The following is a 24,822-nucleotide window of genomic DNA, read 5'->3' on the forward strand; positions in this document are numbered from 1 at the left end:
GCCATCACCCCATGCAACCGTCTAAGATTCATCGCCGTGCTCCTGTGTGGCATAAATCCTGATTGATCAGGATGTATTAGTTGCACCAAATGAGGCAACAATCTGTTGGCCAGTAATTTCGCCAAAATTTTACTTTCGGCGTTAAGGAGGGATATTGGGCGGTATGATCCGCACTCTTCAGGTGGCTTGCCAGGTTTTGGTATTGCTACTATAGTCGCTGTACGTTGGTCGGGTGGTAATTGTTCCTGCTCCAGGCAGTCTGTGTACATGTTAAGTAGGGGCGTAGAAAGCGTCTCCGACATGGTTTTGTACCATTCAATCGGTATCCCATTGGGCCCTAGCGCTTTCCCTGGGTGCAATGCTGTGATAGCTATTTGTACTTCCTCGGCTGTCAGGTCCGCGTCCAGCTCGTCTTTGTTTTCTTGTGACAAGGTGCGAGTGGGTACCCCAGTGAGTGATGCTTCTGCCATCTCCCGCGTGACTTCGAATTCAGGGGAGTATACTGATTGAAAGTGGTCTGCCAGGAGTTCCACTATCTGTGATGGTCGGGTCTGAAGCTCCCCCGTAGGGTCTTTCAGTTGCAGTATGGTCCTCTGTCCCCCCCGCTTTTTCTCTAACCAGGCGAGGAGTCTAGCCGCTTTGTCGCCCACATCGTATATCCTATTTGTTGTCGCAGCTATGTTGTCTATCACTCTGCGGCGTATATGATCGGCGTGGCGCTGCTGACACAGCCGGAGCACGTGTTGTGTGGCCCTTGTCGGGTCGAGCTCATGGTCCTTGGTGGCCCTGTCAAGTTTTTCTTCCAGATCTAGCATTTCCTGTGTTTGTGTGCGCTTATATCTAGTGATAATGGAGATGGCCTGCCCGCGAAGAACCATCTTGTAGGCCTCCCACAAAGTCATGGGGGACTCTACTGACCCTTCGTTTTCGGCGAGGTATGACCTCGTACCTTTTTTCAGTGCTTTGGCTACTGACGGTACTTTAAGGTACCCCGGGTAAATCGGGTAAATGCGTTTTCGGGTCCGCTCAGGGTTGGAAAGAGTCAGTGTCAACGGGGAGTGATCCGAGATACCTCGTGGTTTGATTTGCACATCGTCGATAGTGAGGAGCCCTCCCCCCAGTGTTAGGAAATAGTCAATCCGTGATAGGCTGTCATGGACCACCGAGTAATATGTGTACTGCCGGTCGTTCGGGTGGAACTGCCTCCATACGTCAACTAACCCCTGTGCTTCCGGGAAGTCATGCAGCCGGGAAGGCCCTGGAGATTGCGGCCTCACCGGGAGTCGGTCATGTGTGTTGTGTGCCACCGCATTAAAGTCACCCCCTAAGATGAGATCCCCCTCCGGTAGATCTAACAGAAATTTCCCCAAGTCCGGGAGAGCGATAGCGTGTAGTGCTGGCGGGACATACACCGAGACCACATTGAGCGGCCTCCCTTCCCACTGCCCGTGTGTCGCTGCAAAGCGTCCCTGTGTGTCTATTTTAGTGGATTGGATTATGTATCTCGACGAGCGGTGTATTAGAATCCCCGTACCACGGGACCCCTTAGTGAATTCTGAGTGAACAATCATACGGTAACCTTTCCTGTCCAGGGCCTGTGTTGCTGTGCCTGTTAGGTGCGTTTCCTGTAGTAGGACCAGGGCTGGACTCAATCTCTTTATGCTCTGTAATACTAACTCTCGTTTGATCTTGTCCCCCAGGCCCCTTACATTCCATGACATGAGGCTCAATGGAGTCACCTGCCCTGTTCTAGATTCCCCACTCACTGTGTCTGTTCGCGTGGAGTGTGTCATAGTGTCTACGGTTACAAGTACTAGTGTGTCGTATGAAGTGAGTTTGATTGATATGCCAGGTTGTCGCTATACTGCGCACGTGTGCCATGTAGTTCCGTTCTTGACCATTGAAACAGTCTGAAAAATGCAAAACTCCCCTGCCCCCAACTCCCCCCCTCCCTGCCCCCCTGCTAAACGGACTTAGAACTGCCCGCCCCCCAAACTCAGCAGAGTGCTTGATCCCAACCCAAAACATAGTACTTGCTCGCTGGGGTGAAGGACTCTCCGGAGTCGGCGGCCCCCCTCCTTGGCCGCGGAGGACCTCAGCCCAGTGTCCATGGCGGCACGGCCGGTCAGCGTTATATGTGGATTAAGAAGACGATATCAGGAGATCACTGTTCTTCGTTATCAATCGTTTCCGGTATGTCGTTCAGAGGTGAGTGTAGTTCTGCGTCTCCCCCAGACGATTGCGAGCCCGGACGGGACCCATTAGTGCGGTGCTTGTTCTGCCTGTTAGAGTGGCGAGGTAGGCCCGCCTGCCTCCAACCCTCCAGCCAATCCTGTGCCGCCTCCGGAGTGTCGAAAAACCAAGTTTTGTTATCGGCCACTATCCGTAGTTTGGCTGGAAAGAGCATTGAGTAGGGAATCTCTCTGGCCCTGAGTTCTTTCTTTACTTCAAAGAAGGTTTCTTTACTTCAAAGAAGGTTCTCCTTCTTCGTGCAACCTCCGCCGTGTAGTCCGGAAAAAACGCCAGTGTGGAGTTCTGGATTCTAATGGGGGGTGAGTTTCTTGCCGCTTGGAGGATCGCATCCCTGTCCCTGAAGTTAAAGAGTCGAGCTATGATCGGCCTAGGGTTAGCGCCTGTTTTCGGGCGTCCCCCGGGGACTCGGTGCGCCCTTTCCACTGTGAAGAAATCGGAGAGACCCTTAGGCTTGAGGCTTTGTTTGATCAGGTCCTCTACATACAGGTCCATCGCTCTTGTGTCTTCCGATTCCGGCACTCCTATTATACGGATGTTGTTCCGTCTCGAGCGCCCTTCCTGGTCGTCCAGCTTGTCACGCAGTCCCTTGTTTTCCTTCGAGATCCTTTCCATATTGATCTGCAGTTCTGACACATCCTCCACTAACGACTTGGTCACAATTTCCATCGTGTTCATTTTCTCGGTCATCTTATGGAAGTCTGCACGTATTAGCGTTATTTCGGCTGAGATCGACCCCACAGTCGCCTGTACTTGGGTGAGGGCCCGCATAACATCATCCAGGGTCGCCTTCTTGCCTCCCGCCGCGTCTGCGGTTTTGCCCGTCTGCAGTTTCGCGTCTGGTGAGGAGGAGGTGGGTCTGTCATATGCATACCGTTCAAGACGGGATTGTGCCGCTCCGTTTTTCGGCCCCTTGCCGGCCATCTTGGCAGGAACTTTCGCCGAGGGTACAGTTGACAGGTCACAATGTCCACTGGGCACCAGTATATGCCCCCTTTCTCTTTATCAAGTCACCTCTGGGATAGACCCTTGCCTCTTGTTTCACCCTGTTCGCCACTGGGTCTCAGTCCACGGTGTGCAGTTGTGGCACCTGACGGGCCGTTGTGACCCCCTGATCACTCCTCCCCGATGTGCGATATTTGTGGCTGTGGTAGCTAGCGTGAAGCCTAGGCCGCGCTTCCTCCTGATCGTCACTGGCAGGCGTCGCCTGCGGCTAGTGCAATGTCTGTGCCGGTGTTTAACTGGTTTCAGCCGGGGGGATGTCAGCGAGATTGTCCCTGAAAGTATGCTCGCGGCGCCCCACGAATGTCGTGCGCGGGCAATCTATGTGCACCCCCGCTCCAGTATCGAGATCCGTGGCACTGCCTGTTGTCACTGCATCCGACTGTGACCGGGAGAGAACCCCGATATTGTGAGGACTGAGCCCTGGTATATACTGGCGTTCCCTCGCCTTCAAATGCGCCACTGTCCAATAAGGAATCCGGGAGCTGTACTCTCTTTTACCGGCTAGGGGATGCTCCGCCTTAGGACTGTCTCTGATTGCCGCCGGCGTTATCGGGGTCTGTACCGGCTGATGCGGGTCTCTCGCCGACTCACCCTTCGGGTTATGCCGTGTAGTGCGTCGAAGATGGCGGCTCCGGCCCCGGAGATTGCAGCGTTGGTTGTCTCCGTATACTGTCTGTGCACGCTCCCGACAAGCGCCGAAGGGTCGTCAGGGATGTCCGTTCTCTCACTCCGGGCTCCAGAAGTCCTGTGGTATTGCCGGGTTTCCAAGTTCTCTGCCCCCCCCCCGAGCTCGTTCACGGGCGGGCGCTTCCGGCGCTATCTCGCCCAGTTCATGGCACTTCCTGTCCGCTCGTCGTTGCAGGCAGCTCCCCGGCGTCGATCTGTCTCGGCGGCCTGTGCGGGATTCACTCTGAACAGCACTTCCCGTCGCTGGATTTTTGTTCTGCTTTTCCACGCTCGTGCCGCCCGGTCCTGGGCATCGGTCCCTTCCCGCATGGGATAATTGTGAGACGGATCAGTATTCGGATCTTTGAGGAGGCCGCTTCAACCGCGGAGCTCTCCTTCTACGCTGCCGCCATTATCGGCTGCTGGCCACGCCCCCCCCTAATTGCAAGTTTGATGTTTATTAAAGCTCTGACCACTTAAACCGAGCGTTGCATGCAGCCTACATAGAGAAAAGGGAGAGGGTGCAAACTGCGCATGACTGCTTTGGTCAGCCCCAGGCCGACCAAAGCATTCGGGGCCCAAAACAGTGTGCAAGCCACCCCCCCCCCCTGCACTTAAGCAGTTCTGCCCACCGACTACCCACAACCAGACTGTTCTGCTTTCTCGCATTGTGAGAAGCAGAAACATAAAATGATACTTTTACCATTTTATGTTTCTGCTTCTCGCACTGCGAGAAAGCAGGGGGGCGACGCCCCACGCCCCGATGGAGGAGCTGCCACTGCCAAGTCTTTCAGCAAACTCATCCATCGTTTCCCCAGCTTGCTGTCTTGCTTGGAAAAAAAATTACCTTTCATAGTCGACATTCGGCATCGGTTTGAACTTCGTTTCTAATTCCTTCATAATTTAACCATAAGATATTTAATCTACTTGTGGTATTCTCTTTATCACTTCTTTCACTCCATCACCTGCAAGGTTCTTTAAGTATTTGATGATCTTTTTTTCATCTGCTTCTTCTAGTGTGTTGATGAAACCATCAAATGTTTCAATCCATTCAGTCTATCTGGTGCCAATATACTGCTTTTGGCAGTATCGAATGGAAGCTTTGGTTTCAGGAAAGCGGTGACTGTATATTTGGTACTCTTCAATTTCTTCATCAATACCGCCACCACCAATACCACCACCTCCACCAATACCACTGATCCAGCGCGGACCCAATAATTTGGACAGGGATGAACATTCAATTATTTCATTTACTTTGGCCCATACACCCAAATCCCTGTTGCGCTGGTGTCACGTTTGCGAATTCAATACGACTTCATGCTCAGCAGTTTAATAATTAGACAGTTCCCAATTTTCTCAATAAACCCTTTCGTTCAAATTTCCATCTTCTTGGTTGATGGACCAATTAGTTGAAAAATTGAAGGCAACAGTTACTCAAAACATTGACAGACTAAAATAACCACAGAAACTTTGTTTGCAAATTGTTAAATTTTATCTAGCTCAACTGCATTAATGAAAAGAAATATCTCATGAGAGAAAATACACTCTAAACCATCAGCAAATAATCAATCTCAAGAAAAATATGTTGCATGGAGGGGATAGATGAAGAGACATCAGACATGTGCATTAATCAATTCTCAATTCCGAAGGATCGATGAAAAGACAAAAGTACAAGGATAATAACTTTGAGTTATCAAAGATACCAACCCAAGGAATAAGAATGAGGAAAACCTCCACCCAGGCCAAGGTAGTGGCAGGAAACCCCCAGACAGAGAGTCAGAGATCAAAGACTCTAAGATCAGGACAAATATAGGACTGGAACATCAAGGCCTCTCTGCATCCTGATAAACAGCAGTGAACCCTCTCTCTCTCCTCGCTTAATACAGCAGCCACATCTGCCGCCCTCACATACAGACCCCACCCCTAAATCACCTATTCTTTATACCCTCACCATACATGTCCAGCCCACTAAAATTGCTAAAATCACCCATTCTAGCTACAGGATTGGTTAAAATGAGGGGCGGATGGTCACCCTATCGTTAAGCCATACCTCTTTGACTACCCCATTGTAAGGATTTCGTTCCCACCTATTCAGTATGCCTCCCTGTTCTCTTATAAGGTTAAAGTAACAAGTTAAGGGCAAACGTTTATACATTTAACATTTTGTGTTTTTTCACACGGAGTCACTGGAGTTGGCTGCCCGTCAAGTGTCATTTCCTTCACTGTGCAACTTCTTTCAGCTTATTCAGCATTCCAGCCACTCAGTCACATGGGTTGTATGCACTGCAAGTTTCATTCATTACAGTTTGGCTAACTTAACGCAAAATGGAGACTCATCCTTTTACTAAAAGAACAGAAAGCAGACATTTATTAATAATGTGGTAATGATATTTTCACTGTTAACCACCCACCTTTTCTCTAGCCAATGTTAACAGTTAACCTAGCATAGCAAAAGCAGGAAAACTGCATTAATTATTATGACCAAGCAATATGTCAAGCTTTTTGCTACTTATACATGCAATGTGCCATGCAAACATTCATAACACGTTCTACACACATTATTAGTACATGTTTGGTTATTTACGTATTGTTAGGATTAACGCAATGCATATTGCAAAGCAAATTCTCCATGTGTGGTGTGTAATGTAGATTTTCCTAGTAATTTATGACGGAAAGTCTTAATTTTATTAAAGACACAGAGGTAAGTATTATGCTTTCTAATCTTGCGTTTATTTAAATAGCAGCCAAGATAAGCACTAAGACTACAATTCCCAGAGGGCCAAGCAAAACAATTGGCCAATGGGAACGCAATAAAACATAACAAGATAACCAATCAGGTAGAAGCCACATGTATAACATCACCACTGACTGCAAACAGTCCTCTTTTCGCTGGCGAGCAGCTCAGATAGAGTCAATAAAAAGAGAACAATCGAAAAAACAATACAAAAGGCTGAACTCCAGGAACAAAACTGTTGACCAACATCCAGCCAGGATAGTCGAACCGTCGGAATCAGCATGGAGGAAGTCAAACCGGAAGGAGAGGCAACATGAAGCGGTGAAGAGCACTCTTGCAGACTAGTAGACTCATCATGAAGATGCAGGAGGCAATGCTGGAGTCGCTGTAGGGAGGGAGAAACACAGATTAGAAGTGTTGAGGCGGGATAATACTCACCTCTGTGTCTTTAATAAAATTAAGACTTTCCATCATAAATTACTAGGAAAATCTACATTTTATGGCAAGACCGGAGAATCATATTATGATTGTTCAAAGCATATCAACAACCAAAGAAACAGCAGAAACAACTGGCTTGCAAAAGAACATACGGAAAACATTATCATTAGACCAATCCGCAGATCTCAGAAAGTCCTCCAAACGGAAGCCTTCCCAAAAAGCTTTGGAGGCCCTGGCTCCCCTGGTGGAATGGGCCCAAAAAACAGAGATATCAATGCCCGCACGGGACATGACCCAACTAATCAAACGGGCCAGAGTAGCTGAGGAAACAGGAAGATGGGGTTGGCGAATGGAAATGAGGAGTTGGGAATGAGAGGACGTTCTGAGATCAGAGGTTCTATGTTCATAAACCTAGAGGCATTGACCTACACATAGTTTAGGATGGGAAGGGAAATACGGGTAAAACACATAATTCTAATTTGTTTTGTACGTTTGTGAACTTGAAACAAAACACCAGTCGGAGAAAACTGGTGCGAGGAAATATCTAATGCCTTGACATTTGAAACACGCTTAATGGAAACAAGTCAAAGCAACATTGTAAGTTTGGCAGAGAGCATTTTGAGAGAAAGAGCGGAATTGTCAGGCCAATCAGAAAATAACGTAAGGACCAAATTAACATCCCATAATGTAGAATACTTAGCCAACGGAGGTTTGGAAAAACGTACTCCTCGTACAAGGCATCAAATGAGCGGGTGCACTCCAACCGGCTTTCCGTCAATTGGACAGTGATTGAGGGAAATGGCTGATCTATACAAATTGACTGTTCTATAGGACTTACCTGCACTGGCTTTGGAAGCTAAGAAATTGACCACAACATTTAGAGGGGCTGAAAAGTGATCAATACGTTTTTCCAGACATCAACTAGACAATAAAGACCAAGCAGACTTGTAGGCTTTGGAGGTGCCAGGGGCACAGGCTTTACTGATAAAGAGAGAAGCTTCTTGTGAAATGAGGAGGTCAGGAGGGACAGACTGGAGATCTTCCACAAGGACAGGAGCAAGGATTTGTCCAGGATGAGATTGTGAGGAAGTCCCAAGGGGCTCAGGAGCAGATCGTTGCAGGCCAGGAGATGAACCGAAAAGACCACCGTCATTTCCAGAAGAGACGAGAACCAAATTTGTGATTACCAAAAGGGAACTACTATGACCAGGGAGGTCGATTGGCGGCGAACCTGAGAAAGAACCCTGTTGATCATGATAAAAGCAGGAAATGCATAATTGAGATGAAGGGACTAGTTCTGTAGAAATGCATCCGTTGCCAAAGCCAGAAGGTCCGGTCGCCAACTGAAGAAACGAGACAATTGGGCGTTGAGGCGAGAAGCAAAGAGATCGATATGAAAAGGGCCCCATTTTCGAGAGAGAGATCGGAAAGCGGATGAAAGAAGTTTCCAATCGAGTCTCGAAGGTAGCGAGAATGCCAATCTGTGATGGAGTTGAAGTCTCTGGTTAGATATTCTGCTTTGAGTGAACGTTTGTTTGAAAGGCAATACTCCCAAAGACTCTTTGGGAGTTCTGCTAGAGGTTTGGACTTGGTGCCACCTAGATGGTTTATGTAGCGGACTGTAGAAACATTGTCCACGTGAAGGAGAATGGAGCAGCGTACCTTGTTCTTCCTGAGGCTTTGGATTACAAAGGAGCCTGCCAGCATCTCTAAACAATTGATGTGCAATTTTGACTCTTCGCGAGACCATGTACCGCCAGTCAACATTGGACCACAACGGGCGCCCCAACCCGATAGGCTTGCATTGGATTCTAATACAAGATCTGGGGCCGAAGCAAAAATAGTTCGCCCGTTCCAGGCATCTAAATGGTCTATCCACCATTGGAGCTCGACGCAAGACTCTTGATCTAAAGCGATGACCTCGGAATAAGACAGACCTTGGCGAAGGTGCCGAATCTTTAGACGCTGAAGGACGCGATAATGAAGAGGTCCTGGAAAGATAGCTTGGATGGAGGCAGAGAGAAGGCCGACGATCCGCGTAAGAGACCTGAGGGAGATCAGACAGGAATGAAGAACTTGATACATTTCTGACTTTATGGTCGAGACCTTTGACTGTGGGAGCAGTAGAGACGCTGTGGAAGAGTCCACGAGAAAACCCAGAAACTCGATACTTTGAGAAGGAACGAGCATAGACTTTTCGATGTTGAGAAGGAAACCCAGATCCAGGAGAAGAGATTGGGTGGTATTCAGGTCTGACAAGAGATTCTGCTTGTCGGTGTTCATGAGCAGAATGTCGTCCAGGTAAATAATCAGTCTGATCCCGAGGAATCGTAGGTAAGCTACTACGGTTTTCATGATTTTTGTAAAGCACCATGGTGCTGACGAAAGGCCGAATAGAAGGGAGCAGAAACGGTAGGTGACGCCTGACTATTGGAATTGAAGGAATTTGGTGTGAGAAGTGTGAATGGGAATGGTAAGATAAGTGTCTTGTAAGTCTAACCTGACCATCCAGTCGTTTGGACGAAAAGTGTCTCTTAAATGAATGATAGTTTCCATTTTGAAGTGGCGATACTCCACAAATTGATTGAACCTCTTTAGGTTTATGACAGGATGCATTTTCTTGTTTTTCTTTTGGCCCAGGAAAATGGAACTGAGAAACCCTAACGGATCTAAGGGGGCAATTAGAATGGCCTGTTTTAAGAGAAGGTTTTGAATCTCTACAGAAATGAGGTGAGACATGTCTGGCAAAAAAACTGGAGGAGGAGGAAAAATAGATTGGTAGGAGGCGCGTAAAGCTCTATAAGATAACCTTAGACTGAGTTTAGAACCCAGGGATCTGCTGTAAGAGTGCACCATTTTTGGATACAAAGTTTCAAACGGCCCCCAACAGGGGGAAGACCTACCTTGTTGGTTGTTGTTGTGGCGGAAATGTTTCTGTCCACGACCTCTGTATCCACGACCTCGTTGAGGGTAGATCTGTGGTTTGTACTCCTGGTAGCCTGAATTGAAGGAGCCTCTGGAGCCTTGATTTGGATAGGAGCGGCTGGACGAGTGACTCCTGCCTCTGCCGGCCCTCCCAAATACCCAAGGGGAAAAAACGTTCTTAATAGATTGTTGGGCCTCGTCCAGAGAGGCTAAGGTAGTGACAAATTTACTGAGGTCTTTTACCAAGGAATCTCCAAACAGAAGTTTGTCTGCCTTGATGGCGGGATCTAGAGGAGCCAGATTGGCAAGCTTAGGATCAAGCTTGATAAGCAGCCCTTTGCGATGTTCGTGAGTGACAGCCGCATTGGCATTGCCTAAAAGACAGAAGGCTCGCTGGACCCACAATGAAATGTCCTCAGCATTCAGATCTTGACCTTCCAGGCTAGCAGATCAAAAATGCGAGCCAAAGGACCCGCAATATCTAAAAGCTTGTCCTGGCAGGTGGACCAAACTTTATCTACCCCTTTGCGTGGATCTTTGCAGAATTTCGAGAAAAAGGTAAGGAGAGGTTGGTCAATGGAAGGAACAACAGTAATGTTGGAGGGTAAGGAAGGTTTGAGACATTCGGATTTTAACTTGGAACGGGTTGACTTGACAAGGGGTGGCCGAAGTCTGGCTGAAATGTATTCGCTAACATGTGAAGCAGGGAACCACTCTGTAGAGTTGGGATGATGAATAGTGGAAGGATCAAACATGGGAACTCCATCAGAATCCAAAACTGGAGAAAAAACAAAGGAGTCTGATTTGCACTTCTTAGAAGGGGGAGAAGAAGGGTCCTGGACGTCAAAAACGTCAAACAAATCATCATCTGCATCACCCATATCATCGTCTGTGTCCATAATTGTGGAAATCACCGATTTTTCAGGTACCTCGACATGTTTAGTTTTAGATTTCCTTTTGCCCTCAGCAGAGGATGACAGTCCCTCCTTAGAAGGAGGCCTGGGAGGAACCAAGTCCTCGTTCTGGTGCAAGGGAGCCTCGCTAATCAAGCTTGACGCAATTTTGGAGGTATTAGACGACATAGAGGATACCAATTTTCTCTTTCTGCTTTCCCCCACAGAGTGGGCCAAGGCTTTAGACAATAGACTGAGCATAGAGTTTTCCATACCTTTGGCAAAGCGCTTCATGGATGCTTCAACAGCATTCCCCACAGAAGTATTATTAAAAGCATTTAAATCACTTTTAAAGGCTTCAAATTCTTCATTATGCAGTTCAGACTCTGAAGAACTATCAAGTTCCATTATAACAGAGTGGAAAAACCCAAGCAGAGCAAGGATTACCTTGAGGGAACAGGGAGGAGCCAGAGGCTGAGAAAATATGTATAACCAGCACTGGACACACCCACAAAAGGAGGGAAGAGGCGTCATTCATAGAGCGGGCACCGGGAGAATACGTCGGTAAAATGGAGACACCCTCTATTTGTGAAAGCAAAGGAAAACCTGAAAATCTTAGCGCGATGCGTTAACACTAAGGTAAACGCACACGAGTGCAAACGGTCTCTATTTGAGGAGATAATGCCGAAAACATTAGCGCAACACGTTAACATGAAGGTAAACACGCGCGCGAGATCAAGAGGCAGAAATAGTCGTTTAGCAAGGGAAGCGTCGTGGCAATGATGCGGCAATGGGGTAAAGAAAACAGACTCCTCGCGACGCGGTAGGCTGAAAAAGCACCGCGCGCGAGGTCAGGAAACAGCTGAGATCTGAACAACGTGGAAGCAAGCTTAACAGAAAATCGTTGGCACAATATCAGGCATATAAAAACAGTAACACTACATGACCAAATTCAACATTTCAAACATATAGGAATGTATTAACGGCTGAGCAACGAAGAGAAGGCACTTATCTGACTGCAAGCAGCAAGAAAAGAGGACTGTTCGCAATCAGTGGTGACGTTATACATGTGGCTTCTACCTGATTGGTTATCTTGTTATGTTCTATTGCGTTCCCATTGGCCAGTTGTTTTGCTTGGCCCTCTGGGAACTGTAGTCTTAGTGCTTACCTTGGCTGCTTTTTAAATAAACGCAAGATTAGAAAGCATAATATGAGCCTCCGGTCTTGCCATAAAATTGCATGTTAATACTATTTGCTACTTAAAATTAGTACGTATTACAGGGGTACTCAATAAATAAGCGGGTTTCTTTTTGCAAATCCCAGCTTCATCACCACCACCAATACCACCAATACCAGCACCACCAATACCACCACCACCACCAATATCACTGATATCACCAATACCAATATCACCACCTCAGCGCCTCTAGCCTTACTAGTAATAGCAGGGGTACTGTACAATGCCGGAGCTGCAGCCGAGACCATCCCTCCGTCCATTCCTCCATGCCAGCCATGAAGCACAAACCGCCCTGCACCAGGAGGTGAAGCCAGGTACCTACTGCAGCTGGAGTGTTTTTTATAAGGCCAAATATAGCAATGACATTACGCAATGCCACACTGCACACTCAAATCACAGAGAGGGCAGGAAATAGCCTCCCCCCCGGCTCTTCTTCCTCAGCGCAACAGTGAATACACAGAGCGAAAGGCATTGAAGCGCTTTGTTATTGTTTATAGCCCGGATCATAGGTAACTGTCACTTCACACTTTGGGCCTCATTTATGAAAAGTGACGCATCGCTGCGTGAAAACAGCGATGCGTCACTTTTCACTGCGCACTCCTTGCGACAATCCTGATGCGTCATATTTAATGTATGACGCATCATGTCGCAAGGAGTTACAGATACGTCAGTATTTCTGACGTATCTGTATGGCGCAAAAGTGACGCATTGCTGGAGTGTGTCACAAAAGTGACGCAACTCCAGCAATGCGTCTTTTCACATGGGGCAAGCCCCATGTGAAAGGGCCTACGTCAGTTTTAGGCCTGCCGTGGGGCAGGCGCAAGATTTTGACGCAACAGCGTCCTAAAAGTGACGCAGTGAAATCTCATAGATTTCACTGCGTCACTTCTACGACCCTTCCTTGCGTCAATACGCCCTCCTTGCATACATTATACCTGGCGTAGGTATAATGTAGCGCAAGGGTTTACAAAGTGACGCATCTACCTAGATGCATCACTTTGTAGATATGGTGCAACAAGGCACATTTTTTACGCTGCTGGTGCGTCACAAAAAGTGACGCACCGGCGGTGTAAAAGGCACGCACGGCCTCATAAATAAGGCCCTTTATGTCTGTGTAATTGACAACACTTTTACATCATCTTCGCTGCACTATTTATCACTACTTTGAAGCCATTGCAAGCCGGTCTCTTTCTCTGATATTTACAATCTAAGAAGAGGTTGAGAAGGCCCTTTATTTTAATGCAATAGGTCTCGCATTTGCACGAGTTTAAGCTATTAGTATTGTAAATTACAACGCCTATTATTTATATTTTAAAAACCAAAACATAAATAAAAGGCATTGTCATTTACAATGCAAATAGCTCAAACTGGTGTGAATGTGAGACCTATTGCATTGGAAATGCTTGTTTGTTTTGTGTGTGCAGTTTTCAAATAGCAAAAACTCAACCCCAAGGTTTTGGAGCGCTTTAGATGAGCGGCGGTTACATTAAACAGGGTCACCTTCGTTTGTGAGGAAAGGAGAAATTAATTTGGTTAACGTCGATAGATATAAAATCAAAATTCTAAACTGCCTATAATATCTCTAAATAACGTAGTTCACCGTCGCCAACTAACTGAAGATTGGATACATTAATTTACTGTTTTAGACTAAACATTTACATATGAACACATCTCCAAGCTAATAATATTATCCGTTTAAGAACACATTTCCTAACATCAATAAATTCTATTTTAACCGTAAGTTGCGATCGTCAGTGTGAATCAGAAAGGAGAACCAAGGCGGTTGTTAAGCACCTTTGAACTCGAGAGAGTAATCATGAACTCATCCCTCTCCTATCATCATATTCTGTTTCTCCCGGAGGAGTAACAGGTAAGGATCAACCTCACTGACGATACTGCTTCTTGGCACGCATAAAGTATTCGACAAAGAAAGATCTTAGGAAACTTAGTGCGAGCAATTTGGCAATTAATATCACTTTGCATTGTTTAGCTAGAGTCTAAAAAGTAATTTTTTTCCTTTTATTTATGCATGAGAATGGAAGATGCTCAGCAAAATTGGTCTCTTCAGGTTCCCAGTAGACTGTGCGATATTTATTTACATATATTAGCATCTCAAGTAGCATGGAAGATCAATGGATGCTCTTAGCCCAACAGCGGCAGCCATGTTACAACTCAGAGAAAGATATTCACCACAACAGAGAACGAACGGCCCCGTAGGATTGTTTTGGAATTAGGTATTTTAGTAGAGCTTACATGGGCAGCAAAAAACCGTCTTACAAACTTCTAAATACAAATCTTTACTAAATTACATTTTCGATTACATTTCGGGTTCTTTCGAAAGTTACTGGCATACCTATTTTGATACTCTAAAATACAGACGGATTCATCGATAGGCGAATAATATAAATACATCGAAAATTCACAAATTGATTTTCCCCTACAATTGCTTTCAATGTGACTTTTGAGATGCATCGTGTTCGAAAGTGGATTGGGATGTGTTTCTTCTCCGAAAGCCTCGCAGCTGCATATACGCATGCGCACTGAGATGTCCACTATTTCGTTCATTGCTTACTCGTGTGCTCATGCCTCTTGAAAATACATTTTCTGCAAATATTTAAGAAAGGTAGACACAGCACCCTCTTCTCACATATGTTTTGGGTGCTTCTGCTTTTACTTGTTTTTCTAAAGAAAATATGAAAAACATCTATTAATTACGCGGTCTCCCCCACAACAATCAGAACCTGAGGTTATTACTCCCCCCCAACCCCCCCCCCCCCCCCCCCGTCCCCCCAAAAAAACCTTTAATCCGCAGTATTCGAGAAATCCTTCGCTTGAATCCACTCCACAGATTAATCTTGTGCGACCTACTGGAAATTCGTAGAGCAACAGCATTGTGGTGTTTTTCTGTTTCTCTTTTGCGTGTACGGTTCGGGGCAGATTTACAATAAACCTTATTTACAAGCGCCTTACGCAACCTTTGAATCATCATTTTTAACTTGGGAATAGTGAAGTACGGGAGGTCCAAGGGGTTTAAAGCCCCATAGGCACCGCGGTGCAGCAAGTCATTTTGCTGCGCCGCGCTGCGTTAGTTTCGAAGCACAGAGATGCAACATATTTAGAACAATATGTCGCATTCCTGTGCTTCCCCCTGCTCTGGCGCACAAACTGCTGCAATGTGCCCACGAAGGTACCCTTGCACCATGCCTGCGTCACAGGGATAATTGTTCATGCGCGGGAACGTTTCCCTTCCTGCACATAACCATTCAGAAATGGTGTTTTACAACTTCTATGTGTGCTGCATTAGCACATATAGAAACTTACAAAATGTCATAGTTTTACTGATTTTTATGTGCAGCAAGGAACACCTTCAAGTTCATAAACAATCACCAGAGTTGCTTTCCTTTTCCATGTGTGCTGCAGAATGCAGCACGCATAGAAATGGGAAAAAAAACAAGGAGAAATGAATACATTTCTCCACGTTTTTCCTCCCTACGCCTCCCCTGGGGAGGCACAGCTTTCAGACTCATTTGGAAATGTGTCAGGTTCAATGGGTGTTGCGTGGGAACATCCACAGCAACACGCATGGAACGCTCCTTTCATGCTCCTTTCAAAAAGTGACGCACCAGTGGCGCAAGTGAAGTACTTGGTTTTTATGAACCCAGCGGTGCCAGGGAACACACCCTAAGACTTCGAGTCCTTCCTGTCCCAGACTACAGAAACACAGAGTCTTCTTGGTGAAGTCAAGGATCGAATTTATTGGCTGCAGCCAGTAACAGGTATCCTAGAAGTACAACACGGTGTATATTCTCAGGAGACTGCTCAACTTACAAAGCCAGCCATCTCTTTTTATACAAAATATTATGCTTTAGGCAAACATTCCTTCTTTTACAGTTGACCATTCACATATTTTCCTAACAAAGAAAGGCAGAATCATGATGACAAGCACATTTTTCAGTTTGCCCAGCCCATAATCAATTTCCCGGCGAGGCCCAACACTTTCCATCAGATATCAGACGGACCCCTAATAAAATCGGGCACCTCCTCATCGTAAAGCAGGCCATAAATCAAGAAACAGAGACAGGTGTGTGTAAGATTAGGCATAGTTGTGTGCGATGAAGGGTTTATGGCATGTGGCACCTTGATCCTAATCTCGGTCGGCCACTGGGAAAGGAACCGGCCGAACAGGTTTGGCTTCGGGCAGTGGAGTCAGCTTGCCCAGGTCACGCAAAAGTCAGCAAAGGTGTACGTGTCCTTTAAGACTCGTTTTGGCCTTAGTCATCGGCCTATGTGAGGGCAACCACAAAATGGCTGCCATGCACAAAATGGAACCCGGGGGTTCAGGACGGAATCCCTGATTTCCGGGTGATGTCGCCGCTCGAATATGACATAAATGCTTGTATGTAATATACTCGTCATTCTCGGTCTGCTGACACCAAAATCGTCATGATACGACGATGTCTATGACACGGGTCCAGAATTTTCAGTACCATAGACCCTCCTTTTGCCCTTACATAGGCAATTAACCTACACTCACGCTAATCTGAGTCCAGGTCTATATTCATAAAATCATTGAGATGTTGCTGTAGCATTATCCTATTACTTAGTTCGTCCCTCGATACAGGTTACCTTACACATGATGTGGCACAGAGGCCACATATTGCAGGAGCACACTGTAAACACAGACAGAACAGAAAAAGAATGGCTAAGGTCATCCCAATGACCATCAGAATCTTCCATCCCCAGGCGGATAACAGTTCCCAGAACCACCCCATCACTGACCAATCTCCTCTATCCACATGAATAGATTCAGAGATCTTATGTAGTCTGGAAAGGGCCTGGTACACTGTCGGAGCGTTATCTGGAATGAAAATGCAGCAACTTGATTGGATCACTTTACATACCCCACCTCGGTCTGCAAGTATGACATCTAACGCAACTCTGTTCTGAAGAGTCATAAGACGATCCGATTGGAGCTCAGCAGTCAAGTTACTAAGGGCACCGGCAGTTTCAACTACGGTGGATTCAACCACCCTTGTCAATTGCCTTATGTTCCTGCTGTTAACCATAGGTACCCAAAACGGCAGAAAAGCCTTCGAGAAGTCTCCCAATTCTTGTCCTACAGTGTCTTCTTTACTGAAGACACCTCTAACTATCCTTGTCTTGTGGTAATCTGCCGCAGCTGTGTAGGTGGGGGGCAACAGGAACGAAACAAAACATGTGCCCGAGAAGTCAGGGGGCAACCATGTGTAGGCTCTATCATGACAGATGAAATAGGTACCCTTAGCTGCTAGGAACGAAGGGGAAGTCTGAGACGCAAAGATATATGTCTCCGTGCAGATACTCTTTCCTAACTGAGCTCTGGGATTCTTGTCATTACCTTGCAGACATAGGTGACCCTGATGGGGTACAATCCAAATCGAGGATCTCTTTGCTCGCTGGTTTTCACTCAGAGTAACTCCATACCCGGTCACGCTCCATCCAATGTACGCTAGTGTCTCATCTCTCGGGATAGTCTCATAGGAAATAGCTTCTCTAATCATATCTACTATACCCTTAACTAGAGCACTATTCTTTGGATTATCTTTTTCAGAACGTATGGGGTGGACTTCATGAGCATAGATGAACATCGTTCTGTATGCCCATACAGAACCATTATGGCTGAAAGGCAGGACCAAATAAGGGATACCTTTATCAGTAGTATGAGGCATAAGACCACACACCCAACAGTTAGTCGTGTTCACTACTAATTGGTGTTGGTGCAAAAGCTGAACGAAGGAGTTATTGATAAACTCTAATCTCCTAACGGACTCATGTTCAGGTAAAGGGTGAAAAGAATGTGAGGAAACAGTAGAAGGAGGCATGGGCTGTATAGTGGGTGCAAATGTCACTTGAAAATAAAATAAAACATATCCTATTAAAAACATCATTACACTAAGCAACATAAAAATGCATAACATCAAAAAACCTTTCTTGGTCATCATTATACACATTTTGGTTTTAAAGTTAATCTCTTTGGCAGGTCTCTCCATCTTGAAAAACTCCATCCTCTAACCTTGCTGCTCGCGGAGGTAGGGTGTTCCGTGCTAAGGAATGCGCCTGTCAGTCCAGGGAACTCCCAAGGACCAACCAGAACCGTCGACCTTGTGTCTTTGGCTTGCACTCCAAAGACTTGTCGCCCGCGACCCTACAGCTAAACCCGGATGGTGGTTCGAAAAACAAAAATAAAAAAGTTTCTCAGATGAGAGAGCTGCCCTTTCAAAAATAGCAAAGAAAAGGGAATTTTTTTTATTTGTCCATAGTTCTCGGCCTCAGATTATAGCGGCTTTTTCCAGGTAATGTCTGGTCTTGGAACAAGAGTTCAGGCTCGGTAGTGTCCAATCGAATTGACGGTGGCACAGCTTCCTGCAAAAGATTGTCACTTTCACGTTCAGAATTTGTTCCTTTTACACGTGCATCGCTGAAAGGCAGAAAACGAGGCACAGTCTCAGTCTCAGAGTCAGCAATACCCTCCTGGACCCACCGGTCGTATGGCAGAGGCAAAGGGACCCTCTTACAGTGTACGCCGTGGATCCAGTTCCTTTTTCCTTCCACTCGCACGGCGGATCTCGTTGACAAAAGGACTAGGTGGGGGCCGGTCCAGCGGGGCTGATCATTCTTTGTCCGCTGGAAGTTTTTAACCAAGACCCACGAACCAGGATCGATAGTGTGTCCTGGAGTTTCAGAGACCTGAGGCAGAGTATCGTGAACCTGTTGGTGTAAAACACGCAATTTAGCCGTCAAATCATACAAATAATCAAGCAACACAGGGTGTTCAATTTCACTGAATTTTGTCGGCCTAGGCACTCCCCATATGTTGGCCGGGCGGCCGAACACGATTTCGTAAGGACTAAGTGTCACTCGTGAATGCACAGTCATTCTTGTCGATAGAAGTGCTAATGGTAAGGCATCGGGCCATTTAAGATGAGAGCTCGCTTGTATTTTGGCCAGTTTCAGTTTTAACGTGCCATTGTAGCACTCTACTAGTCCAGCTGATTGGGGGTGATTTGCAGCGTGAAACTTCTGCTGGATTCCTAGCCCTTCACATACTCTCTTCATCACTTGACCCACAAATTCACTCCCATTATCACTCCAGACCATTCTCGGTAAGCCAAATCTGGGGAAGAATTCTTTGACAAGGGCTTTAGCTGTGGACATGGCAGTGTTATCTTTTAGGGGATATGCTTCTATCCATCTCGAAAAGGCACAAACAACAACGAGTATGTATTTTAAGTTGTTGCACCTCTCCATGTGGATGAAATCTAGCTGCAAAACCTCGAACGGATACGTTGGAGGCGCAAAATGACCAGCTGGAGTTGGGGTTCCCCTACCAGGATTGTATTTCAAACACACCATGCAATTTTTGACCACATTCTCTGCACACTTAGGAATTCTAGCATTCTGCCATACTGGGGCCAACAACTTACAAATCCCTTTCACACTGATGTGAGCCAGCCCATGGGCCATTGTAACCACTGCAAGCACATATGCATCGGGTAACAACCATCGCTGATGTTCTGACAATTCAACCCAACAACCATTTGCATCCAATTTACCCGTACTCTCTCTCCACACACTCAACTCTTTCTCTGTAGCTTCAGCTTGAATAGACTTCACACTCTCTATCGTATCTTCACACATTCCAATGTCACCAACCCATCTCGCAGGGCCTGCAACATACATTCGACTCATCACATCTCTCGCTGTTTCTTTTGCGATTTCATCAGCAAATGCATTACCACGACCAACATCATCAGTAACCTTCTTATGTGCACTGCATTTCACAATCGCAACTTGCAACAGTAAATTAAGTGACTCAAGAAGCTCATTCACCAACTGACCATGCTGTAACTTGGCTCCATGCGAAGTCAAAAACCCACGTTCTTTCCACAATCGTCCAAAACTATGAGCCACACCAAACGCATACTGGCTGTCCGTATATATGGTCACTTTCATTCCTTTTGATAACACACACGCTCTTGTAAGTGCAATCAACTCTGCTGCTTGAGCTGAATTATGTGGGATGCGTGCAGCTTCAACAATCATATGCAAAGTCGTAACAGCATATGCCGCAGTCGTATCACCATTCGGAAGCTTAAAGCATGAACCATCCACCCATAAGGTACCATCACACTCCACAAGAGGAGTGTCCTTGAGATCTATTCTCCCTTTCGTTTCTTCTTCTGTCCTAAGAACGCAATCATGCTGTTCAGAAACATCTGTCTCTGCTACAATCGGCAACAACGTAGCTGGATTCAACGTGTTGCATCTCTTTATGTGTACATGACTCGCTATAAGTGTCAGCTCGTAACCTGACAATCGAGCACTAGTTAAGTGCTGTGTCTTGGTTCTGTTTAGCAAAGTATCCACTGCATGTGGAACCATTACAATCAACGTATTATTCATCACTAAACCAGCAGACTGCCGAATAGAAACAGCTGCTGCCGCTGTGGCTCTCAAACAACTCGGCAATGCTCTAGCTACCGGATCCAAAGTCGATGAAAAATACGCACATGGACGCTGCTTGTCCCCAAAAGACTGTGTCAACACTGACAATGCACATCCTTCGTTTTCATGGACATACAGTGTAAAAGGTTTACTGTAGTCGGGGGTACCCAACACAGGAGCCGAACACAATGCATCACGCAATTCGGAAAAACTTTTCTGACAATCTTCAGACCATGGAAGGGGATTCGGCGTATCTTTACAGGTCAATGCCACCAAAGGTTTGGCCAGCAAGGAAAAATTCGGTATCCATTGTCTGCAATATGACGTGATACCCAAGAAAGCACGCACTTCTCTCTGTGTCATTGGCACACTCAATTTTGCAATTGCCTGAATTCTTTCTGGGGTCAGTTTCCTTCCCTCCTTCGACAAGAGATGATCAAGTAGGTCACTTCTTGTCGACAATATTGCAACTTTGAAAGGGACACTTTGTGATGTAAATCAGATAAATGACGCAACAATGACAATGTTGCTTCTTTACAAATTTCCTCAGTATCTGCAGCAACTAGCAAATCGTCAACATACTGAATAAGGGTAGCGCCATCAGGTAAAACAATCGTATCAAGTTGTGTTTTTAAAGCCTGACTATATATTGATGGACTCTCACAATAGCCTTGGGGAGCGCGTTTGAACCGGAAGCTTCGTCCTCCTAAACAGAAGCCGAAAATATCCCTACTCTCCTCGGCAATCGGGATGCTGAAAAAGGCATTTTTCAGGTCAATCACCGAGAACCAAGTCGCAGAAGCTGGAATCATAGCCAATAGGGCAGTGATGTCGGGAACAACCGGAAATTGTGGCACAACGATTTTATTCACCTCTCTAAGATCGATTACAAATCTGTAAACAGGTGGCTGAGAAGGGTCAGTACGCTTCAAAACAGGCAGAACAGGACTATTGCAAACGTTGCCTCTTGTCTCTTCAATTACATCTTTTTCAATCAAATCATAAATGATCGCTAGTAACGCTTTCTCACCTTCACTAGAGATCTTGTATTGGGGAATACGTGGCATTTTAACATTGGCTTTTTATGTCACAACATATGGCGGTATTTCCAAAAGGCCCACATCATTAGGGCCAGTAGCCCAAAGAATATCAGGAAGAAGCAACAATTCTGTCGGAAGTTTATCCTTCGACAAATACATTTGGGAGACCACTCTCTTACCTAGTGTAAGTTGTACTCCTGAAGGAGAACAATACAATGTTGCGTACAATCTTTTTAACAGATCCAATCCTAACAAGTTCTCACCACAACCCGTCGTTAGAATAAGGGGTGCTTCGAATTCACAAGGTCCAACAGAAAGAGACATAGGACTAGAAATCGGGTTCCTAACCGGGGCGCCAGAAAAACCTACTGAGACATTCATTTCGCCAGACAAAGGTGCGCCAGGGAGTTTAGAGTGCATAATAGAACTCTTTGTAGCACCAGTATCCAACAGAAAAGGCTCTGACACACCTGATGTAATCACCTCAACATAAGGTCCACTCTGATCTACTGGAACTGAGACGACTCCCTCTCTTTGTCTATGGCTGTCCTAGCAATCATTACCTTCCATATTCTCATCTTCTGCATAGTAGTCATCAGCATAGTACTGAGTCGTCCTACTGGACGCGTTATTCTGCTGATCAAAACTATCCATTGAATTCTGAGGAGGGAATGGACATGCGTTCTGGGAGAATCCTCCACGCCCTCTACCTCTAAGAGTTTGTGAAACACCTCGACCTCTTGCGCTAGAAACACCATTCATACGCTGTAACAGAGCAGGGCAGCTACTTTTAAAATGACCCTCTTCTTTGCAATATGCACACTGATTAGGGCCTACAGGAAAACGTTGTTGAGAAAACTCGAACCTTTGCGAATTTCTCTGAAATTGCTGAGGTTGCTGATAATCACGCTGACCATTACGGGGCGGATAAGCTTGCTGTAAAAGAACCTTCGTCTTTAACTCTTTCGTTTTCTTTTCTACTCTATCTTTCTCTTCCTTATCTCTATTTTTGTAATACTGCGCAGTAGCCAAGATCTGTGCTGATGAGGAAACGGCCCACAAACTCTCTGAATCTTTCAATTTCTTACACAACTCAGGAAGCAAATTATGTACGAACTTGTCAACGAACAACCGTTGACCACCTTCTATACTCATATCTTGACCACTGTGGTCGATGAACGTCTCTTCAAACCTGGTGAAGAAATCAGACACGGTTTCCTCTTTCTTCTGCTTACATGCAGACAATTTGTCCCAATTTACACGCATCGCAGGCATTAAAGTCTTCATGTAAGTAACTATCTTACCAGGGAGTTCTGCAACTAAAGGCTCAGGTTTAGCACCACAAACTTGTCGGCCATCTGCAGTAGCAATATTAGCCCAGGTATCACCTAACTCCTGCGCAGGATCAGTGTGACGAATCAAACCCCATAAAGGCTGTGGAACAACATTTCCAAACAACATGTCGATATCGGCTAAATTCATAATGCATGAGTCTGCGGTCTGTGATAGTTCCTTATAATACCCTGCAGGATTTTTACGGGGGTCAGGCAAAGTCTGCTTAAGGGCCAAAACTTCAGCTCGCTTCCAAGGAACATGTACAAAAACACGCTGAAAGTGAGCCGGCACGGCATCAATTTGATTAGCGACATCAGCTGCAACGGCTTCCTTCCATACCGGAGGAACCTCTCTCATAGGGTACTGTCTTGCTTTCCTCCTAACAGAGGGATCAGGCTCAAACAATGATCGAGAGATAGCCTCCCTCCTAAATGACAACAATGTCGCAACTGCTCTCTCAACATCGGAACCCACAATCGTTCCTTTTGCAAACTCGAACCGTACACGGCACAACTCGGGTGGATTGGGCTCCAAATCATTATCTTCCAAATCCTCACAAAGAAAAGCACACATTTTTTCAAAAACGTATCTCTGCTTTGGTGCTTCCCGCTGATGGAAGACATCCATGACAGACTCCAGCTCATATCTTGTGGGGTCTGAAACCCATTTATGTGCTAAATAATCCAACGTTTCCCGCTCTCTAGAGTCGGGCAGTTGACTACGCAGCTGTTTGTGCTGTGCGTTGAAACAGGGGTCATACTTGCGGCCCCAAAAAGAGGGGATAGGAGACTAGCAATGGTGTCAGTCATTCTCTGTCGAACAGAAGGAGAAGTCGATGAAAGAACAGGAGGAAAAGCAGAGTGAGGCAAGGCAGACGCAGTAACAGGAGGAACATCAGGAGAGGTAGTCGATGCAGTAGGCAAAGTTGTAGGGAGTAAAGGCGGAGCAGGTATCAAAGTCGGCGGCCCTTGAGGGGGCTGCGCCGTAGCAGTAAGAGCCAACTGAAGAGGAGCTGGCGGCTGTGGAAAAACCTGAGGCACAACAATCGGAGGTTGCACAACTAAAGGTTGCGGAGGTGCAGTAGCACTCTGCGCATAGGGTGGTGGCGAATTCAATAAATGTGACATTAGAGGGTCTTTCTCAAGTTCTTTTGCTGCATCCTGCTGAAGAGGCGGAAAAACTGGATAGCATTTATCGATTGCCATTTTACGTTGCCTGTGCAACTGCTCACTCGCTTGCTCTTCTTCGTTATCTTTATACTGCTTAGCAGCTTGCATTATCGAAATACCCTTTTCTCTTTTATTCCTTTTAGCTAATTTCATTTCTTTCTGTTTGGCTTCCTTTCGCCATAGGCGGAAAGAGTCAAACATCGCCGGCCGGGCTTTCGTCTTAAAGAGTCTGACCTCTAGATTATCTAAAACCTCTGTGTCAAAACTACCATATTGGGGCCACTTTAAAACACCATCCTTCCTGGTGTATCGGATCCATACTTCATTATATGTGATGGGGTCCACGCCGTGCTTCACATAGAGCTCATAGGTTGGAATTCCAATCGGAGGAACCGGACACGAGTCCTCCAATCGGGAATCCCTATCACAACCAAGACAAAATAAATTTCCAAGTCTGCTAAGACCAGGCATCTTCGCTCACTAGTCTAGCTTCAAACTTCAAAGGATTATCGAATTACGATAGTCTCGTGAATACACGAGTCCCTCGGCTTTGGTACTTGCAAGTTCCAAATCAAAGATCCCAAGGGGATACCCAAACTAAGAACCAAACTAAGGACTGGGAGACGCTCCACTTATACTTAACTGA

At 46.1% G+C, this 24,822-nt stretch overlaps 1 protein-coding gene and 1 non-coding gene across 2 annotated transcripts in view; one reads left to right on the plus strand and one right to left on the minus strand.

Moving 5' to 3' along the window:
* LOC144762684 (uncharacterized) overlaps positions 1 to 24,822 on the plus strand; it is a 955,001-nt gene that overhangs the window by 551,960 nt on the left and 378,219 nt on the right. The window lies entirely within an intron of this gene.
* On the minus strand, positions 13,909 to 14,041 carry LOC144765401 (U8 small nucleolar RNA). Its single transcript, XR_013597392.1, has one exon. It is a non-coding gene; the product is annotated as a U8 small nucleolar RNA (small nucleolar RNA).

Source organism: Lissotriton helveticus, chromosome 6 (assembly GCF_964261635.1).
Source record: "Lissotriton helveticus chromosome 6, aLisHel1.1, whole genome shotgun sequence".
Lineage (NCBI taxonomy): Eukaryota > Metazoa > Chordata > Amphibia > Caudata > Salamandridae > Lissotriton > Lissotriton helveticus.